The sequence below is a fragment of the Perna viridis genome, chromosome 14, assembly GCF_037379345.1.
Source record: "Perna viridis isolate PV_CMFRI_1.1 ecotype Kerala chromosome 14, ASM3737934v1, whole genome shotgun sequence".
NCBI lineage: Eukaryota > Metazoa > Mollusca > Bivalvia > Mytilida > Mytilidae > Perna > Perna viridis.
The window spans coordinates 2,067,852-2,087,819 of NC_142458.1; the positions used below are offsets into that span (position 1 = coordinate 2,067,852).

At 31.7% G+C, this 19,968-nt stretch overlaps 1 pseudogene across 1 annotated transcript; it reads right to left on the reverse strand.

Moving 5' to 3' along the window:
- Positions 1–9,818: 9,818 nt before the first annotated feature.
- On the reverse strand, positions 9,819–19,873 carry LOC148597710 (bile acid-CoA:amino acid N-acyltransferase-like; annotated as a pseudogene). Its single transcript, XR_015918698.1, has 8 exons — positions 19,489–19,873; positions 18,663–18,971; positions 17,378–17,638; positions 15,535–15,704; positions 13,516–13,592; positions 12,804–12,894; positions 11,390–11,591; positions 9,819–10,360 (listed from the first exon to the last, which is right to left on the reverse strand). The product of XR_015918698.1 is annotated as a bile acid-CoA:amino acid N-acyltransferase-like (transcript).
- Positions 19,874–19,968: the final 95 nt, after the last annotated feature.

Below are 19,968 nucleotides of genomic sequence, written 5' to 3' on the forward strand. Positions count from 1 at the left end.
ACAAAACAAAACAAAACAAACAAACATAAAAAAAAAAAAAAAAACAACAACAACAACAACAACAACAAAAAAAAAAAAACCAGCATATACTGAGAATATGACAGTGTTAAGGCAGCAACCATTTGATTTTCTGGTGGAGGCTATGGATCTTTTTTTTTATTTTTTTAAAGAAAAAAGTATGTTTCCAGTTTTTTAGAAAAAAGTAATTGTCTTCGGCGATGTGAAAATCAAATTGTTGTTTTACTCTCATATATAAATACTGTCTGACCCTATGTTCTATTTTTAGTAACGGCGGCCATATTTTTGTCAGCGAGTCAAAAAATCCCACATCAGTTCTATGCAGGATACCCCAAGAAACATTCATACCAAGTTTGGTTCTAATTTGGTCAAGTAGTGTCAGGGAGAAGAGTTTTGAAAAATTGTTAACGACGACGGACGACGACAGACGTCAAGGGATGGCAATAGCTCACATGGCCTTCGGCGAGGAGAGCTAATAGAGGCCCTGAAACACCAGCTTTTATACATTGTCAAACGCCTAGAAAAATCTTAACAAGATTACCAGTACTATTTATATATCAAAACTTCGCGAGTGAATGGAATTTGTTTTGAATGAAACAAAATATTTTGAATGATAAAAATGTTGCAGTCAACTACAGTCTAAGATATGGGATTAGACACTGCAGAGATTAGATTTGATTATTATTTTTTTTTTTCTGCAAATCAGAAACAAATTTCAATTCATTCCTTTAAACATCTATTTTTTTTCGAGGCTCCCTCTTGTGGTACATAAATATTACAAGACCCCATCTTTTCCCTCCTCCAATTACCTTTACAAATAACCAGTCCATAAAATCAGCCCCACAAGATGTCATCGATGAAAAAAATACAGCATTTTTACATGTTCCTCACCACATCCGTTCCCTCGGTCCCTTTAAGCAATCTCTTTGACACAGTGTATTATCTTTGCTTAAAACAAAACAAAACAAAACAAAACAAAAACAAAAACAAAAACAAAAAAAGATTCCAAATCATCTTCTAAACATTCCGAAGAAAATTTTGTCTAAATGCCGGAATTTTTAGTCGACAACATATATTGTCCATCCCTTTAGCACTTTTCATATCACAACTCATAAGTTGTGACAGAACTTGCCGAAACTAAGCGAACCTTTTTTTGTACCGCGTTAAACTTTTTACAATTAGCTATAGGCTTCTGGAACAGGGATATGTTGCTACAAAATTGAGTCACCACTATCAAGGAGGTGGAGGGACGGACGTATCCATTCTAAGTGCCTGTATCGCATTGCAGCGTTATCATTGCAAAATGATCAGTGTACATTATAAATACAAAAAGTAATTCGTTGAAACACATTTACAATAAATGGTTATGACGTATTATCATATGTGATTAAACATGAAAGAGAAGTAATGATCCCCAGGTAGCACGAACCTTTTTCAAAACATTTTATTTAGTAGAGTTCATTGGTAGTTTGCTAAAACATTTTCAGCAGAACATTTTAAACACGTTTTTAAAACATTTTGATTTTTTTTTCAAAATGCTTTGATAACGTTTTCGAAACTTTTGAAAAGTTTGAAAAAGGTTTTCAGAGGTGTTTATTGAAATATTTTTGAAATGTTTAAATAACATGTTGGATCTGTTTTTAAAACATTATTTGGAAATGTTATAAAATGTTTCTTATATGTTGCGAAAAAATATTTTCTGATAATGTTTTTATTACATTCCTTTGAAACAGGTTAAAACATTTCCAGATAATTATGGTTTTAATAAAGTTTTCTGAAATGTGCAATAAATAGTTGTAGAACTGTAAGAAAAAATATTTTAATATATATATTTTTTTAAACTTTTTAAAACGAATTTAGAAAATGTTTCTAAACTATTTTAAATTACATATGAGACAATCATTTGAAAATATTTCTGCAAAATATATCATGCTTAAGCTGAAAATGTTATGGAAACAGTTTACTAAGGTAGAGATACTGATTGATATGCCCCCCCCTACAGAGGACATTGCATCGATGATTTTGTGCGTATTTTCCACATTTACATGATTAAAATATGTATATGTTAATGAATATGATGAAGGTAACGATAAATCAATGCTCTATATAATTACATCATTATTTATAGAATTAAAAAAAATGACCGAACAAGAATATTATACATATGCATTATACATGTACATGTAATACTAGTCTTCTTAATTTGTTATGCATATTTGATTTACAACTGATTCATCCCAGTTTACTGGTTCTTTCTTTCAATTAACCCACATCGATGACATATAGATGATGGCATCTCCATAGAAATAATAAGATAATAGTGTAAATGGTGTGTCACGTGCTGATATTAAAATAGGTCAAAGCAAATCTTAATCAGTGTGCGTATTATCTTACACACGTATGCAAGGAGCACACACTATTTTAAAGACGATTTAAAGAACTGGATCTGTCCAACAAGATGTAAGTACAATTCATTGTAATTAAATAGTTAAAAACTGCTTTCCAAAGTACTTTTGAATTAATACACAAGTCTGTGTGACCTTGTTTTATTTTAACATAGCTGGTCAATTAGTCATTTTACAATTTCCCAGTAACTAGACAACATCACGCTGTGAAAAAAACCAGTCAAGTGATATCTGATTTTGTTTTTATTTTTAAAATTTTTTTTTGTAATGCTTCGGAAAAATTACGTGTTTCTCCGTTTCCGGCTGTGTATAATACTGATTCAGTTGCATGTCCGGAACACAATGAAAAAGTTAACATGTCAAAGTTTATATCAAACAATTAGGTGTTGACCCCGCACAGAGTAAGTTTTTAGCTTTTATTTTCTTATGATAGATAAGTGTCTCAGTGAATTGATATGTTTATATTGCCGAACTTTGTGTACATAGGTGAATCTTGACGTGTATCAAAAACGTCCTAGATATTAACCCGGTCACTAGTTTCGCCAATATTTACATTCAAACTTAACACTAATTCCTGACCAAACTTGGTACTTTTAAGGTATGTATTAAGGAGAACAACTGTCTTCTGAATGAATATAAACGTTTGTTGTCAACAATTTACGAACATTTTGAAGTGTGTATTTTCCAAAACTTTTGCATTATAGATGTATGTTTAAACCATTTTTCAGTGTCATGATAGTTGTATAAATATTGTGATTATGTTTATGAATACGTAAGCTGATATTTTGCATTGAATCTGACAAGAACATTTATTTTCAAACTTTGCAAGCTATTTTCAGAATTTGGAACATTACTCCATGTACTGCATGTACATGTATGGAAAAACAAATTGACAGAAACTTTAAAACATTTACGCTACACATATTGTTAAAACTCGGTTCAAAATATTGAATATTTTCTGTTACTTGTTTTGCATATTCATGTTTGTAAAATTGGGTTTTTTGTTTATTGTAGGTTTTTACCCTCTACCGGTGTTTGGATCGAGATAATAAAGTTCACAGTGTTGATTATATAATGCTTGTCATTCTTAATTTATTTCTTTATAAGAAATACACATGGTCTCTCTTTTGCAGGGACTAAGGATTACAAAAGAAGCTCATAACTAATGATTTAATGTTCCCAATAAACCACGATGATTATTTTTTTTTCAAGGCAAGTCTTATATAGTGAGGAGAATTTGATTGGACCAAGACAAGTGATCATGGCGTTTGTTAGTCTTTTCGTGTGTCTGTTCATTCATTTGACCGAAATATGCAATAACTGTTTTGCATAAATCAGTAGCGGATCCAGAAACTCCAAAAGGTGGGGGAATATCGCCTTTGAGGGGACTCACTATTGGTGGTATCATTAATTTCTATAGAATCGAATTATTTTTTTTTTAATTATGAGGGGGACCCTGCGCCCCTCTTGGACCCACCTGTGTTTTTGCTGAACTTCAATAAAGTTTTAATTATAGAACACATGTATGAAGTTTGGTTCCATGGATATCCACTTGCTGTTTAAAGAGGACATACATTTTAAAGGTGTACATAGCTCTGCCCACCACAATTTCAGCTTAAAAACCCCATTCATGGTTTTTCAAAGTGCAAATAAATTCTTGATACAAAACATCATGTTTTAATCTAGCAGACAATAATATTTCAATGATTGACACATTTTGTTTTGCAAAAAAATAAGTTATATGTAATTGATAGTATGTATAATTTTTTCCCGCAGTATTTAAATTCTACTGTAGGTATGTATAGCGTGACTATACCATTAATCCTGTACATTTTTTTCCAGGTAACCGAAGAACGGAAATGGACGCTGCTGGAGATGCCCGAAGATGAATATTTAAACTAGCAAAGCCAATCTTTGAAATTTCGTTTAGTTGGTTGCTACATCTACAAAATATAGAGAACTCGGCTAATTTCTTATCCCATGTTAAACCTGTTGTATGTGTATGCGATTTTTGCATTAAAATATTCGTGATTTAGATTGTCTGTACAGTGCAACTTCTCCAAACCGGACCCTCAGAAAACCAGTCGTCTTCCCTTCAAACCGGCCGTTTTCAAAAGTCCCGGCCGATATACCATAAAACCTGTGTTTTGCCTTAAATAGACCAGCCACCCCTTAACACCGTACATCGGCCGGTTTTTCACAGTTTTAGTTACATATTTCAAATAAAAACAACCTCTCTCAATTCCGGCCGCCCAGTTTTTGTTCACCTGTAATAAATGTGCCAACAAAACTGTAAATGATTACGTAATATTACGTAATTAATAAAACATTCACTGTCCGGTTTGCATTTCATCAGTGGACAGATGATAATTGAAGAGGACAATACTTCAAACAACAAAATTAATCCAGACATTACATTTGGTCACTGGTTGGCTGTTAATTGGTGTGTACCCACGTCAGACAACCGGGGTCATTTAATAGTACGATCTTTACGATCTTCTAACTGTCAATTAATGTGACATGTACCCAAGCGAAAACAACGTAGGGGGAAATTATCAGACTTTGTTGATAGGTAATTTACGAAAACAATACAAATAATCAATTACCATCAATAGTCCTTTGATCTTTAATACACATTCTTCAGTTTTTAGTGGAGTCCGAGTTGCTCATTTACTTTTGTTACTTTGTATGTATGATTTTAGTTACTTTATGTTCTTTGTTTTGTGTGTCTGTTTTCCATGTCTGGTCTTTGTCCCTGGATTACATTCTTTTGATTAAAAAGTCAAGTCCGGGGAAGACAAACGAGGAAAGGAAAACTATGACCCGTTGAATACATCAGTTTTCATGGTGCTGATGGATACACCATAACGATCCACGAGTTCATGATGACGACCATAAAACTTATGTAGTGATTACTTAAATCTTGTAGCAACATAACTCTGTTCAAAAAATGTTTTCAGTCTTTTTAAGGAAACGTTATAATAACTTTATAGTGAATGATTATTAAAAACGTTATCATAACATTTCTGCAACCATACATTTTTACGTTTAAAAAACATTTCTAAAAATGTGATCAGTGTTTTTCAGGAAACGTTTCTAAAACATTTTTATAACGTTTTTGTGCTAGCTGCAAAATAACTAAACATCAAGAACTATATGACATAGAGAAGCCGCGACTAGATCCTTTAAAAACATTTCTAATTAAACACAGCTTGACATTTGTTTGTGTATTCACCTAAATAAGGGGTTGCTATTCGAAATCAAAGATGTATCATTTTCAGTAATTGAAATGGAAATTCTTGTTGATTTTTTCATTTTATTGATGAGATCCTAAATTTTCTATTTAGTTTGAACATAAGTATTCATATAAATTTACACATATTACAAGTATGACATGTAACAGTCAAAAAACACATTAGGAAACAAGCTAAATAAGCTTATACAAAGTTCTGTGTCCTTAAGATTTTCTATTTTATATTAAGTAACGCTATGTATAGCAACGACAATAAAAAATATGGCAACTAATGAGACATTGAATGATATCCCACAAATCTTACATTTAAATGTGAAAAATTCTAAATTTTTCATCGATTCTGTGGAAAGATTAACAGGTATGATCTGTAGATCAATTTCATTTCACCCATTTAACAATTTTTTATAAACCCAAAAAAATTATTTTGCAACTCTATTCAATGACTCTGCTTAAGTAAATAATTTCCTAGAAGCACATAAGATTTAAAAATAAAACAGATGTTTTTTTTATAAATTTGAGTTTTTTCCGCCATTTTACTTGGTTAAAATTACTCTTCAGATTTATCAAGTTTAAAATATTGGTGAAAGGATGAAAATGTTGACTGACGACTGTACATATGTTAAATAGAACATGCTTGACACATTTAATGCTTCTTGACACATTTTTCAATATCTATATACAAAATTTATTATTAACACAATAAGGCCAAAAGGAAGTTCCTAAAATCTTCATTTGATTTAAAGACTAAATCTTTAATAAATTTGCAGCAATGGTAGTAAGAGTAATCAAGGGAACCAAGATTTTAGCGGAAATCAAAACAATGTAATCCAGGGATAAATACCAGATATGGAAAACAAACAAACACAACAAAGAAAATAAAGTAACTAATATAATACCTACGAAGTAACAAAAGTAAATGAGCCAGTCATCGCCAGCTATGTACATGATCTGAGCATTTGACTCCCATGTCTAAAATAAAATGAAGATTTCTGTTAAATAACTGTGAACCAGAACAGATGTTAGTGCAAAAAGGGAAATTCATTGATGTGATTTCATTAGTTGTCACATTAGAGTTGAGGCGACCATGAATAGGTAACAAAAGTAAATGAGCCAGTCGGACTCCACTGAAAACTAGAGGAATGGACCAGGTGCACCGGTAGGGTAAGTATCTTTTCTAGTAACATCCGCCTAGTTGCCCATAAAAAGTTAAGTCCGGGGTAGACGAAAGAGGACAGGAAAACTATGACACGTTGAACAAATCAGTTTTCATGGTGCAGATGGATACACCGTAACGATCCAAATGGTCATGACGACGACCATAAAGCTTCTGTAGTGATGACCAACCTTGTAGCAACATAACCCTGTTCCAGAAGCCTAATTGTAAGAAGTCTAGCACGATACAGAAAGTCTGCGTAGTTACAGCAAGCTCTGGCAAAACGTTGGAGTTGTGATATGAAAACTCCACATACTGGTGCTAAAGGGATGTTGCTACAGATGAAAGGAAAGTTGGCAATTCTGAATAAAATGTCATCATTTTTGTCGTAATGTTTGGTGAATAGTTTTCCTTTACCAAGGCAAGATATGAGGCTGACTTCACAGTGTCTGTAGTATCCTTTATCTCAAATTCTTTGGAGTAGATGTGATGTATCAAATCCCTGAAACTAGGATTGTTTAACGATAATATGTCATCTATAAGCGGAAACTGAGATTAAAGAATCTAGATAAACGAAGTTCTTTCTTTCGGATCAGATCAGCTTTAAAGTCATCCTCATAAGAGTAAAGGTATAGGTCAGCAAGTAGAGGAGCACAAGTTGTTCCCATTGGAATGCCAAAAAGTCAGATATATACCAAGTTTGACCCGACAGACATATATTGGGATGCCTGAAATATCAAATCAGATCTAAACGTCAATTGGACCAACAGACAGACATTGGAATACCATAAAACTGACAATAACTCAGTGGTCCTTTTCACAAAAAAATCATAAGAGTAAAATAAGTCATAAGTTATGATATCACAACACTTTGGTCTACTACGATGACGTAGCTAATTTTACACTTACGATTTTCATTAAAAGGACATAAAACACATAGTCCCTTAAAGAACACTTATGTTTTCTTTGGCATGTCTGAACATTAATTCAAAATTGAAATGATTTGTTTCTTCAGAGCAGTGTTAGCTGTAATGACTTACACGGCAGCCTGCATCGAATACTAGAACATCTTAACTTTCTTAACTTATTCTTTTGTTTATTGTATATAGACAATTATAGCTCTTTCTGCGACTTTGAAGTGAAGCTGAATTTTCTATTACAATTACAAATCAGATTTCAGCTTTTAAACCAAAGGCAACATGAAAATAATATCAAAAGAAGAGCTTCCCAGGAACCTGAATCGCTCACCTGGTTTAATTTTGCCTTTCAAGGGCAAAACATTTTACAAGAAGTAGTCCAATAATTTTGACCCAAGAAGACTTTGGTAGGACTTATCATAAGGATCACTTCACTAATTGCAATTTTCTTCATATCTATCATGGTTTTCAAGATATTGGCTGAAAAAAAACAACATTTTCTCCTTTCTAGGGCAATAACTCTTACAAAGAGTCATCTGACAACTTTTTGCTCTGAAGACTTTTGTAGGCCTAATTTGGCTAAACCTAATGTTTTGGAGATTTATGCGAAAAACTACTGTCTGACCCATATGTTCTATTTTCAGTAACGGTGCCCATAGTTTCAATGGATAAAAAATCCCATCAAATATATGCAGGATACCCCAAGGAACATTCATTCAAAGTTTGGTTCCAATTGGTCATGCAGTTTCAGAGGAGAAGATTTTTGAATGAAATAACATTAAAAATAGCAAAAAAACATAAAAAAAAGGCAATAACTCCAACATGGCTTAGGTCTCACTAACCACTTCTAACGTTTCCATTACTTTACATGTTAAAAAAGTAATTTTCAAAGTTTCACTGTGAATTCCCAGGACAAATGACATCTTAAAGTTGCATACCATTGCGAAGCTTGGAAAGTAAGGCTTCCAAAATCATTATGCTAATGGTACGATGATAGTAGAAATTCTTCACAAAATTTACTTGAATAAATAATACTGAAAATCCACATTTTTATCTGTTCTGCTAACTGACAGCATGGAGGCAAATTACTCACACATGTAAACAATATTCATACACTTTTGTAATTAATTACATATATGATTTTAAAGTACACATTCTTAGCTTTATTTTGACTACTTTTAATCATAATACACACAAATAATGCACTGACAATGCATATGTCAAGGTTCAGTGTGTTTTTGGTACTACATAGGGGGGTGGCCATTTGACCCGGAAGTGGTTAGTGAGACCTTAGGTTAGGTCTTACTAACCACTTCTAACGTTTCCATTACTTTACATGTTAAAAAAGTAATTTTAAAGTCTCACTGTGAATTCCCAGGACAAATGACATCTTAAAGTTGCATACCGTTGCGAAGCATGGAAAGTACGGCTTCCAAACTCATTATGCTAATGGTACGATGATAGTAGAAATTCTTCACAAAATATTTACTTGAATAAATAATACTGAAAATCCACATTTTTACCTGTTCTGCTAACTGACAACATGGAGGCAAATTAATCACACATGTAAACAATATTCATACACTTTTGTAGTTAATTACATATATGATTTTAAAGTACACATTCTCAGCTTTATTTTGGCTACTTTTAATCATAATACACACAAATAATGCACTTACAATGCATATGTCAAGGTTCAGTGTGTTTTTGGTACTACATAGGGGGTGGGCAATTTGACCCGGAAGTGGTTCGTGAGACCTTAATGGATTAAAATGAAAATTTGACCACAGATTGATCTAATCATGCTGAACACTTTTACCCTGTCAGATATTGGCTTAAACAAAGGTTTTGGAGATATATGCAAAATATTACTGTCTGACCCCTATTTTTGATAACAGCTGCCATGTTTTTTGACAGATCAAAAATCCCAAAATCAGTTCTATCCAGGATACCTCAAGGAACATTCATACCAAGTTTGGTTCTATAAGGTCAAGTAGTGTCAGAGGAGAAAATTTTTGAAAGAAGTATAATTACAATAACAAAAAAAAACATCGAGAAAAAGTAATACCTCCAACATGGCTTAATGGAATAAAACGAAAATTTGACCAGATAGATCTTATCATGCTGAACACTTATACTTGTGTCAGAATTTGGCTAAACCTTACAATTTTGGAGATATATGCGAAAAACTACTGTCTGACCCCTATGTTCAATTTTTGCAACAGTGGCCATGTTTTTCAACAGATCAAAAATCCCCACATCAGTCCTATGCAGGATACCCCAAAAAAACATTCATACTAAGTTTGCTTCCATTTGGTCAAGTAGTGTCAGAGGAGAAGAGTTTGGAAAAATTGTTAATGATGATGACGGATGACGACGACGACGGACACAAAGTGATGGCAATTGCTCAAGCTCACATCGCCAGTCAGGTGAGTTAATAATACAATAATTTCATGAAATAATAGCTACAATTGACTTGATATACACATTGTTCTAAACTGTTTATAACGATCTGGTACTAAAGTTGATTTAAGGAATTCCTTAATAGAGTGCCATGAATCTTCCTGAGCTTTTGCATGTGCTTTCATTTCTCCTCCCCATACAAAATTTATTCCTAAAAAAAATGAGAGAATCCGTAAAAGTATCAAGTGAATAAATTGGTGAACAGAGGTAAATCTAAATATTTTCAAAGGGGAGCCAAAACCAAGGCTCGAAATTTTTTTGTCAAGAAAGATATGAAAAATATACGCTCAAAACCAAGGCTCGCTTTTTTTCTAAAGAAAAATGTGAAAAAGTAATCAAGGGAAGCAAGGTATGTAAAAACCAGGGCTCCATTTTTATTTTCGAGAAAAAAATGAAAAATAATCGTCATATTCAATTGTACTAATAATACGTCGCTTAATAACTAATTTGCATGATTATTTATTGAACTATTTTACATTCTGTGGATTTTTCAATGTTTTAACTTAAAAATATAAGGAGAGGACTGTGCCACACTAACACCAATAAATTCCTGACAGTTTAACAACATTTCAATCAACAAGATCTTCGAAAGTTCATCTTCTTGCAAAAAAATAACATCCAAAATGTGGAGAATTGGTACATTACACATGTGAGGAAGTTTTATTTAAACAGTTTGTTACTTGGTTAATATGAAACAATTCTCACATGATATGTTTAAACAATTACTATAAATTGACATCAGCTCCATGATGCTATTTGGCTGTGTAGCAATTAATTTTATGATTCCCATAGTAATTCTTAATCAATACATTGTTGACAAATTTATATATAATCCTATTTTTTCTTTTTAGTTCTGTACTTACATGTGAATTTCCAAAATTAAACAAATCTTGGTAGCAACAATAATCAGTCAAATCATTAGACACAGGTAACTAGAGATGGCTTTGTTTACAAAATCCAAGCCAATTTGTCAATGTAAATAATGGGATACAATTTTTTTTAATGTCTGTACTGTAACCGGATTTGAACAACTCAACATCTAAGCAAAAGTAGCCATGTACATATGAAATTCTTACTCAAATAATACATTTAAAACACAAGTAGAAGGCGACAAACTTGGATTATCATGTGTACAGAATCATTTCAGTAGAATGAGTACAAGAAACCACAAGGTACCTACCAAATACTTTATGGTATGAAGCTCTACAGAAAGGAGTATAACATGGTTCGATAAGATGACCGGTTTTCGGATATCTCTTAACAATGAGTTTGTGTTGCTGGTTTTTTGGGTACAGATCATATAACATCTGAGAATACTTAGGGTCAACAGCATTGTCATCATCGCCAGCTATGTACATGATCTGAGCATTTGACTCCCATGTCTAAAATAAAATGAAGATTTCTGTTAAATAACTGTGAACCAGAACAGATGTTAGTGCAAAAAGGGAAATTCATTGATGTAATTTCATTAGTTGTCACATTAGAGTTGAGGCGACCATGAATAGGTCGGTTCACCAGCACCGGAACCCTAGATACTTTAGTATTTCAATTTCAACCTTTCAAAGGTTATGTTACGTTTTGCAAATTTTAGGTTACTCATCCTAAAATCCTGGATGTATAAAAACTAAAATCCTTGTTTTTTATGGATTTATTCTAACATTCTTAAAAAATAAGTATATAGACCATATTTAATTCCTTAATTAAAATACTGCACCTTTGTGACATCTTGCAGTTCTTGGGATAGAGGGGAGAAAATATTTCGTCATCCATTTTAAACTTGTTAAGAGATATCTGATATTTAGTTGCCTACTATTCTCATAACATACACAAAGAAGAATATAACTTTTAATATTTTACACACAAAAAATTTCGAGAATATACAATTGTCTTTAGTCAGCTTGATTTGATTTTAAATTAAAGCAGACATTTTAATAAATAGTTTTCAGATTTATAATTGAACTTTAAAAGAACTAACACCACACCCAGTCAGTTAACTAACTTCTAGTTATTTTAATAGTGAAGTGATATAAACTTAAGACACATTAAGCAAATATTGCCTGACTGTGGAGGTACAGGTACATATAAAGACACTGCATGAGATCTGAATTCAACAATATTTGAAACAGAGAATATAGGAGAAATATATATATAGAAAGGTCTGAAAAAGTCCCTCCACGGGACTCGAACTCATACCGCTGTGACATCTATGGCAACACCACTTGCACAAAGTCCAGCGCCCTAGACCACTCAGCCAGCTAGGCTATATAAAAATATAGCTTTCGCTGGCCGGGTCATTCCTCCTTGTAGGATTAATCTAGGGCTGTAACTTGGTACACGATGTATGGTAGTACGGGACAGTTCATTTAGACGTTATTATGTAGTATAGAGGATCAAATTAATGATGCATGTCACAACAAATCAATAATATACAACGTCTCAGAATGTGACGACTCTAACATCGTTGGGAATTTTTCAGACCTTTCTATACGTTTACATATCTTCCCTGTATCAATTTGATCCGATGGAGCAGTGTAGCGAATAGAATCATCACATTCTGAGACGTTGTATATATATATATAAACTACTGAATTTACCTTGAAAATATGTTCTGTTTTAAGATCAACGTTTAAAGCCTCATATATACACACCCCATCTTCTTCAAATCTATACTTAGAAGTATCTGCTCTGAAAGTTTAATGAATAATTGCTAGCAGAAATTCACAAGAATTCACTGGCTTACGAAATAAGATAAGGCAGGTGTAACATGTGAGAGGACGAAATTACAATCTAGAGATGCCTAATCCATTGATATGTCACTTATCTTATAATAATAATAAATAGAGTGTCATCATCAGTCCTAGTAGACTTCGGACGACATGGCTGTGGTAAGAGCTGTCCCATATTCTGCAGATTGAAATTTCTAATGTGAAAAGTTCAATTTCTACAGAATAAACATGTAGTTAAGAGGACTTCAAATGCTCAGTGGGGGCAGCTTGAAACGCCACTGAGATTGAACCCTGATCAGTTGGTTACTGAAAATACATTCAAACTTTATACATACTGACATAGGATTGGTTAAGGTTTCCATAGAACTTAAATAATAAAAATGAACATTTACGCATAATGATATTTTCGAAGATCAACATACAAAGATAGACTAAGCATATTAAATGACTTTTAATTCATGTGAGACTTTTATTTCCAATGTTATTGGGGTATATTGTTCCACTTCAATGCATGTAAAATTAAAGTACATTTAACATGAACATCTAACAATGTTTGTTAATATTGATATATTTAACTTACTCTACAAAATCAGTAAAAGGACCAATAGGTGCATATGATGGAAAGGGTGCTCCATTGATATTAACAACTGACTTTATCTGAAAACCGAAAATGAAAGTTAACATTTATCTATGGTGGAGCAAGGTCACCTTATACAGACAGATATGGGTAGAATTAATGCACAAAATATTTGTTTTCCTTTTAATTTTCAAAAATTTGCTATAATAAGTACAAATTTAACGATTTAACAAATCCATAGAACAGATATGGTGAAACGCAACAAATGCACCATCATATAACTTTTATAAAATTAGTAAATACTTACAGAGATTACCAAAAATTCTAAGTTCTGAATATTTAAATCAACTTAACTGTTTAAGTAGTGAGGTGATATAACACTCATTAAGCAAATATCGCCTGACTGTGGAGGTACATGCATACATAAAGAAACTGCATGAGATTCAAACTCCACAATCTGGGAATAAAAAGCATTCATCAAACGCAGCACGATACAACCACAGCCAGTTAAACTCTCTTCACTTGAGGTGTGGACACAATATTAGATTTTGACATACTTAACATAGGCAAACTGTAAGTGTCATTATGGACACAACAACTCAGAAAGGTCTAATATAAGTGTCTTTCAGAATATGTAAACAATTATTGACCGGGGCTTTTATAAATTTGTGAAAATTGAGATCAAAGTCAAAATTTTGCCATGGCAATGCTCTGACAAGGCACCCTTCCAGCCAAGATTGTGGCTTTCACCATTATTGTACACAACAGGTACTTTGGTTAATTTAAAACAGTTATTGTGTCACCAGTATGTTGTTTGTTTGAACCAAGGAACATTGATCCTCAGGTAAATACTGAATTTAGATATACATGTATATATATATATATATATATAATGCAGATCAATAGTTAAACAGCCTCCAACTTCATACACATGTACAAATTTTGTTTCTTTTCTCCTTTTTCAATTTTTTTTAAACCTGTCCAGAAATTAATTTGTAATTACATTTATACACTGTTTCAGCAGAACATTTATTCCTACATTGTATCTATGCTCGAATGTAACAAATTTTCCAAGTGTGCATAAAATTTTCCAAAAATAGACAGTCTTTTTCAATTAGAATTTTCCAGCAAATTTTACTTGGTTAACTGCCCTTCCCTTCCTGTTAATATGGATTTTGACAAATAAGTGTATTTAATGGAACATGCTTAACACATTTAATATTTCTTGACACATTCTGCAAAAAAAAACTAAGTTTCCTAAATGCAAATTTATTACTAAACAGATTGTAAGGCCAAATAGGAGTCACTAAAATCTTCATTTGATTTGAGGACTACATGTAGATCTTCATTTCATTTACAGCAATAGTAGAACGTAAGCAAGCTGAATAATTGACTGAAATTTCATTTGCTGGTTTAAGAAGGTTTTGAATGTAACAGAAGGAATTAGTTTTGGACTATATTGTGTGCAGTGTTAAGAAATAGTAGGGAAGTCTATTCTACGATGAATCGGCAATACACGGTGAGGTAACATATGATTTTTTTATCTTGAAGGATAAAAAACCTAAAAGTTGATATTTTTTTTATAATATCAAAGTTAAATTCTAAATCTAAACTTATTAGGACAATCAAAGTGCCCAAATAAGGCATTAATTTATTCTTAATGAATTCCTTTGATATTACAAAGATTCAGAAAATGCCTATACTTTGCCCCAAATGCATCAGAGGTTTGAGCCATTATTCTTAAAATCCAAATCTTCTTTTTGTAAAAAAAATATCTTGTACAGTTGTTTGTTTACTCAAAACACTACCCAAAACCTATATAATACATGTTTAACTCAGGTAAAAGCCATTACCACTAAAAACACTTCCAATTTTGAATATTTAAGTACATCATATATATTAATTTGTACACTTATAGGCTAATGATTGTCAACCACAATGTCGCCTTATAGCGTTTATATACTATATAATTTTTGTAGTCTATTAAAACAAACGAATGGAAAAACCATTAAAAAATTTCACCTTAAGATATTCATAACTAATTTCAGTCAAATTCTTTGGCAAGTCTTCGTAGTTGAAATACGGTAAAGTATATGTGATGAATCCTCTAGATGCTAACATAGCAGCACGGTACTCTACATTACCACCAGCAGTCCCAAACATATCAATTACACCTGGAAATGGCCCTGGTCCTGTAACAAAATTTGAAGTTTTATATTTTTTTCACTGATACACAAGTAGTGTGTAAAATAACATTTGAAAGTACTTATCATATATTATGTGTTGGAATTAGTTTATTGTGTTCCCGACTGAAATCAAATAGTTAATCCTGCCAGTGATATTAACACCTGAAATAGCTCATATAAGTCACTTAAATTGACGAAATAAAACAGATCAAAATAATCCTAGATGATTATAAATAAAAAAATAATATATTTTCCTCAACAGAAGATAGTAGTTGTCAACAAAATAAAATCTTCTTTAATTATTAGACCATGTGATGTACATGTAATCATGACATCATACTCTTCTTTGAGCAGACTTCACTTTAAGCATTTCCTTTAATAAACATAAGGCAAATTCTTAATCAACCAATTCTAACATTTGACAAAATATGCCTGTAATGGACATACAAATTTTGATTTCAAATGTATATTCCTTTTATAGATGCATCTCCAAAACCCACAGAATTCAGTTTTATTTCTCGTTCAGAAACCATTTTAAATCACATAAACAGCCATAGTTTGTTATCTGGGGTTTGCGTTTTTGACATAAAATTGATATAGATTGTACATGAAATTAGCACTTTGGAAGAGTTATCGGTATTGATTTGGTTTGATCTGGTTGACTTTAGTGGGAGATGGAAGTGTAGTTTTCTCAAAGTACAGATCTAAATACAGAAAGGACTATTGTCATCTAAAAAAAAAAAAAAAAAAACATATGTAGACCAAAAAAAACATTGTCTGATCCATGGGTTTTTATACACCATGAAACACCTTACCATAGGTGGTGTCTGAATTTTATATGGACTCGTACTTAATTATACCAAGAGAACTACCACTAAAGAGTTACTTCCAAATCACAGCTTTTCATTTGCACCTTTCAATAACAATATATTTTGTAAAATTAAGTATTTCAATAGCAATAAATGCTATATCTTGACAAACCATCATTGTTATAAAATGCTATACAGAAAGGGACATTACTATGCTGAACTCAGTAAGGAAACTTTTCTCAATGTCATAAAAGGAAAGTGGTCACTAGATATTGTCAGAATAGAAAGCAATCACTGACCACTATTTTCTAAATACTTTATGACAATGAAAAACTCAAGTTCATGCCTAACTTAGCAAAACAGTGTGTCATTCTGATAAATTTTTATAGAAAGAAATTTTAAATGTAATATCAGCAATTTGATGAGATTATTAGATTATTTAATATTTTTTCAGTGAGAGGGAGTTTCTCGTGCTGATCTCGTAGAGCGGCTTTGTCGTGAGAAAAGATGAGCATGAGAAACTCCAGCGAGTTGAAAAAATATTTAATAATTTGTTTATTGCTGTTTTGCTGAATTGTAAGGTATTAGTTTTTTTATTTTCAATTTTCCTGACTTAAATATGTAAGTTTTATAAGTGCTGCAAAATTTCTTTTCGGGACTATTTTTTGGCGACGTGCTACATGAAGTCATGTATGTTGTGCAGCAGTGATACACATCATTTGAAAAAAAAATCGGTTAACTATGTCTGTTAAATGTAAAATGAACAACTGTCGATCTTAAAAATGAGATTTACAAATTCAGATTTATTTCTCTTCGTGACAATGAAAAGTTTAATATACAATTAAAAATGATGACACATAAAACACTTGCCTGGTGGAGTAAATAGTGTGCCTCTAAGGTTCCCCTCTCTAATTTCTTCTCTATTGACAGTTTCATGTAAAAACCTTCTTTGGAGGTCTTTAGAAATTATCACAGCACTACTGGTATTAGGATAATCATCTGATGATATATGGCCATATTAGACTGACAGATTAACAGACTGTGGAGAAGAAACACTATGTTTATAGTACCGGCCTTTCTGTTGTCCAGGATCAGGTATCATACTCCAAAATAAACCCATACTATCTGTACCTTCAAAAGCACATGTAAATATTAAAAAGCATTTTGAATCTATGAGTGCACATAAGAAGGAGGACAGTTTTACATTTGGCTTTAACAAGTTTTTGGTAACAAAAGGTTTTGTTTTTGAATTATTTATTGTGACAGATTATACATCAAACCTTAACTTCTCGTGTTCATTAAAAAAAAGTAGAAACGATTAGCTGGAGCAAACACTGTGTTTTCATTTTTTTATACTGATCATTTTTAATCTGAAAATGTATGTTTTCAAAATCCAAATAAAGAACAAAAGTAAACACAAAATAAAAATTCTTATATTCTGTTATAAGCTAAACATAATACATTGTACATAATATATGATAAGTTCATTCTAAAATTACTCTTAAAATCTCTTTAAATCAATATCATCTTTTCTGACAAGACTGTGAATGTGCAACGACATTACAAAATTAGGAATGTCCATGAGCAGCTGGGATGTGAGATATCTTTCATAATGTACTGTTAAAGTTTATTAAACGTATAAGATATCTCATTAAGTTTATGAGAAATCTTACAAAATTTATAAGATGTCTTTTAAACTGTATATTATATTAGATATATTATAAAAAGTAGAAGATATCAACAAATTGGAATAAATATGAATGTAGCGTGCTATACATTTCAACCATTATTAAAATAATTTTTATTTTTCTTCACTACATTTGATCTGCAGTATAAAGTTGATATGCACATTTTTAGGTGTATAGAACATCTTTTAATTATCAAAAGAAATCTCCATATCTTTTTATGTATTTGACTAATAACTGCTACTATAGGACTAGACTGATTCTGACATATTAACTATTTTGTATTTAGATTATTCGCTGATGTGTTTGTCACATTTCACTACATCCGTTCTTTTTATTATGGACATTTGATGGATACATGTGTAAAATATAAAAGAAAATATCATCAGTAATTGCCTAAAGGAGAGCAGTTGGACATAAAAGTCTTTAAGAAAAATATTTTCATTTACTTTAGAAAAAAATACCTGTACCTTTATAAGTGCCTCCTAACGAAGACTGTTTGTCAACATGAACATTTCCACCACTGTCAGATATAAACCATCCTGTCGATGAAAATGAAGACTTGACCTCTGTGACAGTAGCCTTGATGCTTACTTCCTGGTTGGGAATTAGTCCAGTTATAATTATCTCAAGTTTTTCATCTATCAAAGGGTCTTCAGAGTACACCTTGATTTCCATTATACTCCGTGTGAGTTTTACTCTACACAGTCTTACACTTTTAAAAAAAGTTTGGGTGTCGAGAAGGATTTGAACATTGCATGCCATTTACACTAAAAAACCTTAAAAATAAATCATGAAAAAAGTGAACAAAGGACAATGTCCTTTAAAGAGTAATTCAACATTAAAACAGCAACCTCAATGTAGCTTTTACTTTGCAAATAAATGAAGCTACTGTCAATAATATGTCTGATTCACAAAAGAAATAATAAAATTTTGTATTACTAGCACATGTGGCATAAGATATACATTGTAATATATATTATAATATTTTTTGGGGTCTTACTATCTCTTATTCACTGAAAATGCACTAAAATGCAACCATCTTAAGAGGCAATTTAGTTCAGTGACTAAGTAGTACACTTTTGAAATTCTATACATGCGATCATTACATGTCACTGAGTTCTGATACCTACAACACACTTGATTTCATTCATTACTTATCAAAGTGTATTGGAGTCAATTGATCTTTGACCCCTCCTCTAATAAATACAAAATAGCAGAAAACTTTACAACTTTTCAATTAGAATAGAATGATATTCAAAAACTACATTTGTTTATCTTTCCATAGCTGTATACCCTCTTGGCCAATTTAAGTCCTAAAAATCCTTAGCCGTCCACTGCACTGTATAGTCCTATCAGAATAGCAGTTCTCCATCAAATACAGGTATTTTTTAGTATATATTCCCTTCATATCCACATTCAAATAAATTAATTTGAGATAAATAATGATATCTGATTGGTTAAAATAATTTTGTTATATCTCCATGGATAAAAAAATATAGACACACCCTTATTCAGTTAAATTCAGAGCTACTTTTCTCATGTTTAAAGATAAAAATATGTTTTAAAATTAATTTATAAGAATTTGCTACGATAAAAATTTTGTCTATTGAAAAATAGCATAAATTTTCCATGTGCATATTTTGTTTATTGCACTTTGCACAATAAACAAAATGCACATGGAAAATTTATGTAATTTTTCAATAGACAAAATTTTTATCATAGCCAATTCTTAATTATCTTTTTCTAAATCAAAACACATTATACTAAAATATA